This window comes from Mastomys coucha, unplaced genomic scaffold (genome assembly GCF_008632895.1).
Source record: "Mastomys coucha isolate ucsf_1 unplaced genomic scaffold, UCSF_Mcou_1 pScaffold14, whole genome shotgun sequence".
NCBI classification, from domain to species: Eukaryota; Metazoa; Chordata; class Mammalia; order Rodentia; family Muridae; genus Mastomys; species Mastomys coucha.
Window position 1 is genome coordinate 96188947 of NW_022196896.1, and position 9189 is coordinate 96198135.

Genomic DNA, 9189 nt, shown 5'->3' on the forward strand with positions numbered 1-9189 from the left:
TATAGTTCTTTTTGTTTCTACTTGGTTGATTTCAGCCCTGAGTTTGATTATTTCCTCCCTTTGACTCTGGGTTATGGCGCTCCCTGGAGGTAGGCCCTCTACTTGCAGGGAAAGGGCAGAGAAGGAAGCTGATCCACCTCTGTCACTAGGAAGCTGACAGGATCCTGTCCCTGGTGCCCTGCAGCTCCCCTGGGACTCCTGGGGCCTGTGCCTCCCGGCTGGCTGCTCCAGTCTTAGCCCAAAATATTTTTTAAGGAAATGTACAGAAGAAAGAATTCGCTTGTGGTGCTCATGCATGGTTTAAAGAATTATGCTCAAGGTCAGAGCTAGCTGCTATTTTTTAATACTGCCATGTGTTGAACTTTATGCTTGTGATCAACTGTATGAGCAACTTTGTTGGTGCCTGGACCTATTCTAAGGGAAAATATACAGCAGGATGGACCAGAAAGTAGCCTAGCCATGTGTGCTTCTGAGTCAAGACAAAGAGAGTGAACAAGGTCACTTACCTAAAGATCATTTCATGAGATATCACTTCATCATTACTGAATGTGGCCAGACCTCTCCCCATACCCTCTTATACACATCTGCCTATACAAATCCCTCTGCCCATATGCACCATACTGTCATGATCTCTGACAACTACCACTATGATGGAAATAGAAGAGTCTGAGAACTTCCTCTTACTAAAGAAGTCCAAATATCTACTACTATTTGTAACAATGGAGAAGAGAGGACACTGAAGGCCACTAGTGTCCATCAGTGACTGATCGTAGCCAGTGTATTAATATCTAGCTCCATCACCACCTAGGCTGGTTAACACACAGAGGTGTGTTCTACACAGCCAAACTATAGCTTAATTAATTAGTATACTCATTAACTATCTTTCTTTTCCAGGATTATAGTTACTATGGGCAAGATAAAACATACATAAGCACATTACTTATGAACGAAGTTTATGTATGTTAACATCGTTATAGAATATTAGTTGTCAATTCTCACTTCAAAAAAAGTATTTGTAATTTTAGTTGCTGGAAGCCATTGTGATCAAATGTTGGACAATGTGGAAATGAGTTGGCAGCTTGCCTGCCTGTGTCTGAAATTGCCCCACAGGCATCACGCTATACTGGTCAGTAATTGGCATTTGGCATTCACTTTAAAGGTTTCAGGAGGGAAAGTAGCAGAAGTAGCCATGCCAAGGATGAGTGGCTACTTGGTTTCATTAGTGTGATCACACTCACATGGGCTGTTTAAAAATACTCAGTACTGTTGGATGATTTAATGATTCTGACTGAAGTAGAGCTCTCTGCTAGGAAGTTAGGAGTCTTAATGTGAGAGGGAAGCCAAAGTCAGATTGTTTGGTCCTGATTCAGTCCATCCAGGGTAAGGACTTTCAGAAGAAAATAAGGACTACAGAAATACTAATTACCCTCATCTACAAGGGTTAACATTGAACACATGCTTAAGGGAAAATTTTATTTTTCTTTAGAGAAATTGACAGACATTGTTTCAGATACATTCAATCTCAGTATCAATAACTGTGATTTGTTTTGATAGGACTCTAATATTATAAAACTACAATATCTGTTTCTTATGACATCAGAATATGGACAGAAATTTAAGGTAATAGTGCTGCTGTACATGTGTAGGAAAAAATCGATTATTAGATTATTTTATATAATGTGGATATGTCTGTTTTTCATCCAGTTTCATTCACTGAGTATTGTAATGGGTCATTTGTATCAGTAACTTGAAATTAAAGTGTTTGAAAACTAAAGTGTTTGAAAACTATAGAGCAAAACACCCATATTTGTGAAGACAAATTTGAACAAAAGTTAGGAAGAATGTATATGTCTGATAAGTGGTACAAACACAATATATAGAGAGGGGGAAGGGGGAGAGGAAGAGGAAGGGAAGGAGATGAAGAAGGAGAGGGGGGAAGGGAGAAGGAGAGGGAGAGGGAGGAAAGGAGAGGAAGAGGGAGAGGGAGGCCTAGAGATTGTGAATGGCTATGTAGAGGTGGGTTTGGAAGTATAAATAGTAACTTTGCAAGGGTGATCCAAGGGAAAAAGTCATCATATGTACCAAAACCAGGAAGGAATGAGAGACAGGCACATGGAAGGATGACAGAAGACATCAAACAGAGGAGGCACAGCTGATGCAGAGATGCCAATGCAGATGTGTTTCCTTTTCATGCACCAGTGAGGTTGGTATGGCATGAATGAGAAAGGGAGAAATAGCAGGTAGGAGAGGCAGTGGTGGGCCTGCTCCCAGAGGACCCCGAGAGTCTTCTGTTTTTACTTCACTCTCTATTGCTACAATAAGACATTATGATGACCAAAGAAACTCAGGGAGGAAATGGTTTGTATAGCTTACATTTCCACATCATAGTTGATCACTGAGGAAGGTCTTTTACTGACAACAGGGCAGGAACTTAAAACAGGAATGTGGAGTAGAAATCATGGCACGAAGCTGATAACGGATTTCATACTTGTCTGTTTTCTACTAGCTTTATCATGGAGCTCACGTCCATCTGTCTAGGGTTTGACTGTCTCATGCCAATCATCAATAAAGACAGTTCCTAGTACATATAGCCACAGATGAATTGGGTTAATACAATTCATCACTTGAGATTCCTCCTCGACTGGGTGTAAGTTCTGTCAAGTTGTCGTGATACCTCACTAGGACATCATTCTTAAGGACTTCAGGTTTATTTCTGAGTTCCGTAAGAAAACACCTAATGCTTGTGATGAATTGACTGACATCATAGTATTCTTGATCTGTTTGATCTATTATCACACATTGGCAAATGTCTTTTAAAAATTCCAGTCTTAGTGACTTCACACCACACACACACACACACACACAAACAAACAAACAAACACACAATTTACACTTTTTTCCTGTTCATATAACTAAGTGAATGTGTGTTGAGCACTAGGGAAGTCCATTCCAAGTCATAGCTGAGCATCCACACTTGTATATCACTTGGTCCCTCAGAGACTCAATCCCTGAGCATCTGCTGTTTCTTCCCCATGCTCTGCTGTCAATGGTGAGAGGAGAACCCTCGTGAAGTGGCATGTGTTACTTCATCCTATAATTCACATAAAAAGAAAATCAAGTCACATGGATGAACTGAGCAACGAAGGAGGTAGGGAGGTGTTGTCTAACTGTTCAAGGAGGCAGAGTGCTTTAGAGAGCACTTAGTGCTTCTTCCGCAAGAAATAGAAGCACTAACAGAGACTCGAAGTAGAAGGCTGCTGCATTTGTGTGAGTGTGTGTGTATGTGTGAGAGAGAGGGGGGGATGGGGTGGGGGAGAGTGAGAGAGTGAGAGGGAGGAGAGGGGAAAGAGAGAGGGAGGAGGGGAAGAGGGAGGAGAGGGGAGAGGGAGAGGAAGAGGGTGAGGGAGGGGGAGAGGGACAGGGAGAAGAAGAGGGAGAGGGAGAGGGAGAGGGAGGGGGAGGGGGAGAGGGAGAGGGAGAAGAAGAGGGAGAGGGAGGGGGAGAGGGAGAGGGACAGGGAGAAGAGGGAGAGGGAGAGGGAGATGGAGAGGGAGAGGGAGAGGGAGAGGGAGAGAAGTGAAGCAGTGTAGCCTCTCTGTAGCAGCAGAGATAAATTTCCACAAGCGAGTCTGTGTTTTGTCAGCTATTTGTTCCTGACTGAGGCTAATAGTATTAACAGAGGCTTTCTGAAAGATTATTAGAAAAGTCAAATATGATCAGCAGTCTCTAGATTTTCTACAAGGAATTTGTTGCAACCTTCCTTAGGTTTCTGTTTTCACTGTAAAAATAGCACATGATTTTGTAAAATGGTATGTCATATCACCTGCAGAATGTCATATTATTCTTTGTGATCAAATGATTAGATGTTGGAGTTATCACACAGAGAACTTCAATTACTGTGTTTAATGTAGCATTTAACATCTTCCAACAGTTATGGTGTTTTTAATTTTTTTTATTTTGCTTCTTTTCTGTTTAAGGTATTTTCGTATCTCCAATTATACCTCTTTATTTGATAATACTTACTCTGTCCCCAAAAGCCCTTGCAACATGATCCATATGGTGATGGTTTAATCACTGACATACACAGTGTATTATGTGGCCTTAGACAGCTCTGGTCTAGAAAGTGGAAACATTATAATGAGACTGCTTACCTCACAAAATAATATCTCTCCCTGTCCCTCTCATTCTCTCCCTTCCTCTCCCCTACTCCACCCTCTCCCCTCTCTGTGATGTGGCATGGTGTGATGTTTCTATTTTCATGTTCATAAAAATTAAGAAAAGGATTAAATTAATGGTTCAGCAGTGTTTAGCCGTGGAACCTCCTCCATTGTACTGTAACAATTAACAGACAGTAGTTCTTTACTATTCGCAGGTGATGGGGGAGCTGACTATAAGGACTTCCTCAGACAACACAATCTATAGCTTACGTTAAATGATACAATATTTTCATATAACCTAAGCATATTTTCCTGCCTGCTTTAGAACAACTCTACATTTTATAATAGCTTGTACAGTGTCAATATCATAAAGTTTATAGAAAATAATGAGACTGTATGTTCAGCAGTAGCACACTTGTTTTCAAATATTTCAGTGTGATGGTTAAATCTCCATAGGCAGAAGTCAGAATAGAGATAGATGATGGTGATGTTCAAGATGGAGTGTTTAATATTATCTCTACTAATTTGGTTTGTGATGTTCTAAGTGTGAATGAAGTATATAAACTATTCTACTTTTAATATTCTCTAAACTAAATTTAATTAGATTTAAATTAAACTACTTTTAATATTCTCATGCAAATGACTAAAAATTTGAGATTTATAGTAGCTAAATAGGTTTTCATTGCTAGAATTTGAATTTAAATGATTTAAAATTTAGAACTGGTTTTATTTCCTTACCTCATTGTTTTTACTTGATTCTGTACTTTAATTAATAATTTTGACTTTTCTAAAGCACTCCCATTCTTGTATTTTCAAGTATGACTCAGGAGTTCCTAAGTAAAATGATATAAGTAATGGAGCTATTTTATTAAATACTTTTGAATCTTCTTAGTGCAGAACGTCATTTTAATATAAATTCTTGTTTCTAATTGCCATAAGTCCAGTCTTTATTAAGATAAAAATTCAAAAGAGTAGATTTGAGAGGAATAGCAAATACAAATTGTCAGTTTTTAAAAAGAGCTCTATTTATTAAAGGTTTTGTAAATCAACCCAAACAAAGTAGACACATCTTCAAACTGTGCTTGCCATTTTGACATGCTCAGCAGTTTGAGGCCAATTAAGGCAGGCCTAAATCTTATCAGTCTGAAAATAAATCAGCATCCTCCAAGGTGCTATCTGCTTGTCTATTTAATCTTACTCTTTGCTTTTCTCTAGAGATCTTGTGAATTTTTAACAATATTTTAAAACGATACTTTTCAGAAAAAAAAAATCATGCAGTAAAACATGAAGGGGCCAGAGGATGTAGCTAAGGTGGAAGAGTGATTGACTAACAGGCCAGAGGCCCTAGGCATGATTTCAGGCACTGAACGAACTCGTCAAGGTTGTGTACACTTCTAATGGCAGCACTCAGGAGGTGGAGGCAGGAGAATCGTAAGTTCAAGGTCATTCATGGTTGCATAGTGGAATCAAGGCCAGCCTAAGCTTCCTGAGATAAGACCCTTTCTTTAAGCAAGAGAAAAGATATGGGAGTGATGAGGAGGAGGAGGAGGAGGATAGGAAGGAAGAGTTTGTGCCTTCACACTGTGCATGTCTGCTCTTCTATTTGTCTCTCTCTCTATATATATATATGTCTTTATATATATAAAATGTGTGTGTGTGTGTGTGTGTGTGTGTGTGTGTTATCCATATGCAACTGCAGCACACCCATGGCTTTATGTGCTTTATTGTTGGCCAGTGGCTAGTCTTTACATAACATCTATAAAATGACCATTTTACAGGTATGAGGACATTCTCCTATGCTGGCATACATTTATCTACATGAAACTCATACCAACTTTCACATCCACCATACCACGTTGTCACATATGTATTTTCTTCTTAGCATTAGTAAGCAGGTCGGGAAGTTACTTTTCATTTATGTAAGCTTTGTATTTTAGCTTACTGTTCTTTCTTTCTTCAGTTGCCACCTATTCCTTTTTAGTAAAGCAAATTTTTATGTCTCCTTTTAGCCTTCATTTCTATTTCTTTTTTGAGTTTCTTGAGTATCCTTTCCACCTGGCTCTCTATCTAAACACTGCTTCAACTTCAGTGTTCAAATGTTTTCTTTTTACATTGTATGCAAGATCTGGACTGCACTGTTCATAATTTCATTGCCTGCAAAATTATTGTAATTCAATTTTTAGATCCATTATAGTTAAATATAATATGAGAGATTATGCTATAACTTTATTGATCCAGAAGATCAATAGAATATGTAAATATGAAAGCTAATAAACTTGTAAAAGCTATCTCCATATTCTTTAAAACACAAATGACTTGAAGATGTAGCATTTAGTTAGTGGTTAAACTAATATTCTTAAAAAGTTAAAATTACCACCATTGATTTTTCAGTATTATATTTTCTCTCACCACCAACTCCCAGACAGTTTCATGTAGATTAGACTGGCATTGACCTCTTGAACATATGATATGCCCAATGTTTGCTTTGTTATTCTGATATTTCTGCTTCTACCTTTTGAATGTTAGAATTATATAGGCATGAGCCAGCCTGTCTGGTTTAAATGGTACTGGGGAGCATAATAAGCAACCAAGAGTATATTTCTCCAGCTCTGGAGTTCCATTATTGCTACTGTTAGTTTAATATATATGTATAACATGCTATCATGCCTGTGTGTGTGTGTGTGTGTGTGTGTGTGTGTGTGTGTGTGTGTGTGTGTAAGGTCTAATAAACATGATTTTACTGAGTGATTCCTGAAGAAATCCCTTTGGCCAGACCTCACTGCCTATTTGATTATCTGGGGGACTCAACTTGCTTCTGACATCACAAGTCTCTGAGTGACAGGACTCACAGAGTTCGAGCCTCTGCTCATTTAGGCAGTGTGATTGTAACTGTTGCAGAAGTAGCCCATTTGTTCTCATAGTGAGAAGCGCTGTTCTTGTTCTATTTGGCACATTTCATCATCTGATCTCTGTTGAAATAATTGGTCTTCATAGTAGTTTATAATCATTTCAGATGATTATTAAGGAGTTCTGGTTCAGGAGTTTTGATGGCTTTTCTTATTGGCTGAGTAGGGAAATCTGACTTGGTTCATCTGGTCTCATTTACTTACTCTCTGAGAAGTCAGTTTCATAACTACTTATTTGAAAATGTGGATTTATTTACTTTTATGTGATTAATTCAGAGTGACAGTATATCTTTTACCTAATAATATTTATTATTGGTTGAATAAATTAGTTTATACATACATATTTTTCTGTGCTTTGATTATCTGTTTGCTAAGTATAAATAATTTAGTTTTATATGCAGATATAAGTTTTTAAGAAGTCTTCATAAATAATTGACCTGCAAGAACTCTTAAGGTATATGCTATGCAAAGGAGTACACACCAGCATTGCATCCATGGAAAATTTGTCTTGACACCATATCCGTGTGCACATCAACTTAATGTAGACTTATTCTTCATTTCTGTGTTTGAGACAGGGTTTCTCTGTGAAACCCTGGCCATCCTGGAACTCCCTATGTAGAACAGGCTGGCCTGAAGCTCAGAGATTTGCCCGACTCTGCCTCCCTATGCTGAGATTAAAGATTAGAGCCACCACCTGGCTCCCATATTCTCCGTAAAAGACTAAAATATATGGAACCTACATTGGATTAGTTAAGTTATAGTACATGTTAGGAAATCTCATATTTAAGATAAGAATACCACAAATTATTTTAAACAACCAAGATTTATTTATTCTTATACTAATTATGACTTCATGAATGACTTTCTTCTGAGGTAAATACCAGCTTTCTGCTTACCTAAAAATGAACATTAAACTCAATGTCTCATTATTTCAAATAATTTCTCCTGAATTAGGCATACAGTTGAGAAAATTGTCTTTTGTAGTTCTTTGGCAATTAAACCTTTGAAGAAATCGCTAGATGTAGTTGACTGAGGTCTCTGTAACAAAGAAGGTGTGAGCACAGGCTGACTTTCCAGAGAGTGTGAAGAAGCTGAAGCAATATGCCCAGGAAGAGGAGTGTGAACAGTGCCGAGCTTCTCTCCAGCAAGTCTGAAGCCTTCTGAAATGACCAAAGGAAAACGAATACTCACGGGGGCAGAGCCCATCTTAGCGCGGGTGACAGCACCAGACTTTCCTAGACAATTAGTATATTCTCCTTAAACTTCAAGTTACCAGGATAACTAGCTAATTCCTGCCACTCAAAAGCTGTCTGGGAAAACAAAACAAAACAAACAAACAAACAAACAAACAAAAACCCAAACAGACACACAAGAAAACCCCAACAAAACAAAACACAAACCAAACCAAACCAACCAAACAATAATAGCTCAAACCGAAAGAGCAATTGTTAGCTAAAAATGCCACAAATGTGGATAAAACCAGGAAGGTGTAGCTGCAAGGAAAGCCTGTGGACTGGAAATAGGAGCTAACCACTTGGGATCTTTACACTAGATTAGGTTTATTGTCCCCATCAGGGGTTCCTGAGACCATAGAGTACATTTAGGGTAGACATGGAGAACTGAAATCCAGTACAAACTAGGTATTTCTTCCATCTTTGAAAAAGTTTCCTAAAAGTACAGCATAATAATACCAAATTTCCAAGTTTAAGGCTGTACTGAGAATTAAGTACCTCCAACAGTTTTGCAGAGATTGAGTGTGCCTTCTCGCCTTTAGTGGCAGCAATAAATTTAGCTATATTTGTTAGAGTATTGCTCTAAAGGTATGGATCGCACCTGTAGAACATTTAGAAAAACAGACTGTTAGTTAAAAACATTGTGTGGAGATTATAAATGAAAGGTTAAATATAGATTAATTTATCAAATACAGTAGAGATTATAACATTGGTTTCAGATTTTTAAATTGAAAGAAAAATAAAATAGTGTGTTTTCAGAAACCTCAGTTTTGAAAAGCCCCTGAATAACAAATGTGTTATGTCCTGGCTACTTAGGCATGTTCCAGGTCTGTTTTGTAGGGTTAGAGATCAGAATAGTAATTACATCCATTTATCAGTAGGTCTATATAGTTA

General features: G+C 38.1%; 1 protein-coding gene across 6 annotated transcripts in view; it reads left to right on the top strand.

The window, feature by feature from the left end:
- Positions 1-9189, top strand: part of Spag16 (sperm associated antigen 16) — an 871212-nt gene that overhangs the window by 316829 nt on the left and 545194 nt on the right. The gene's annotated exons all lie outside the window — the stretch shown is intronic.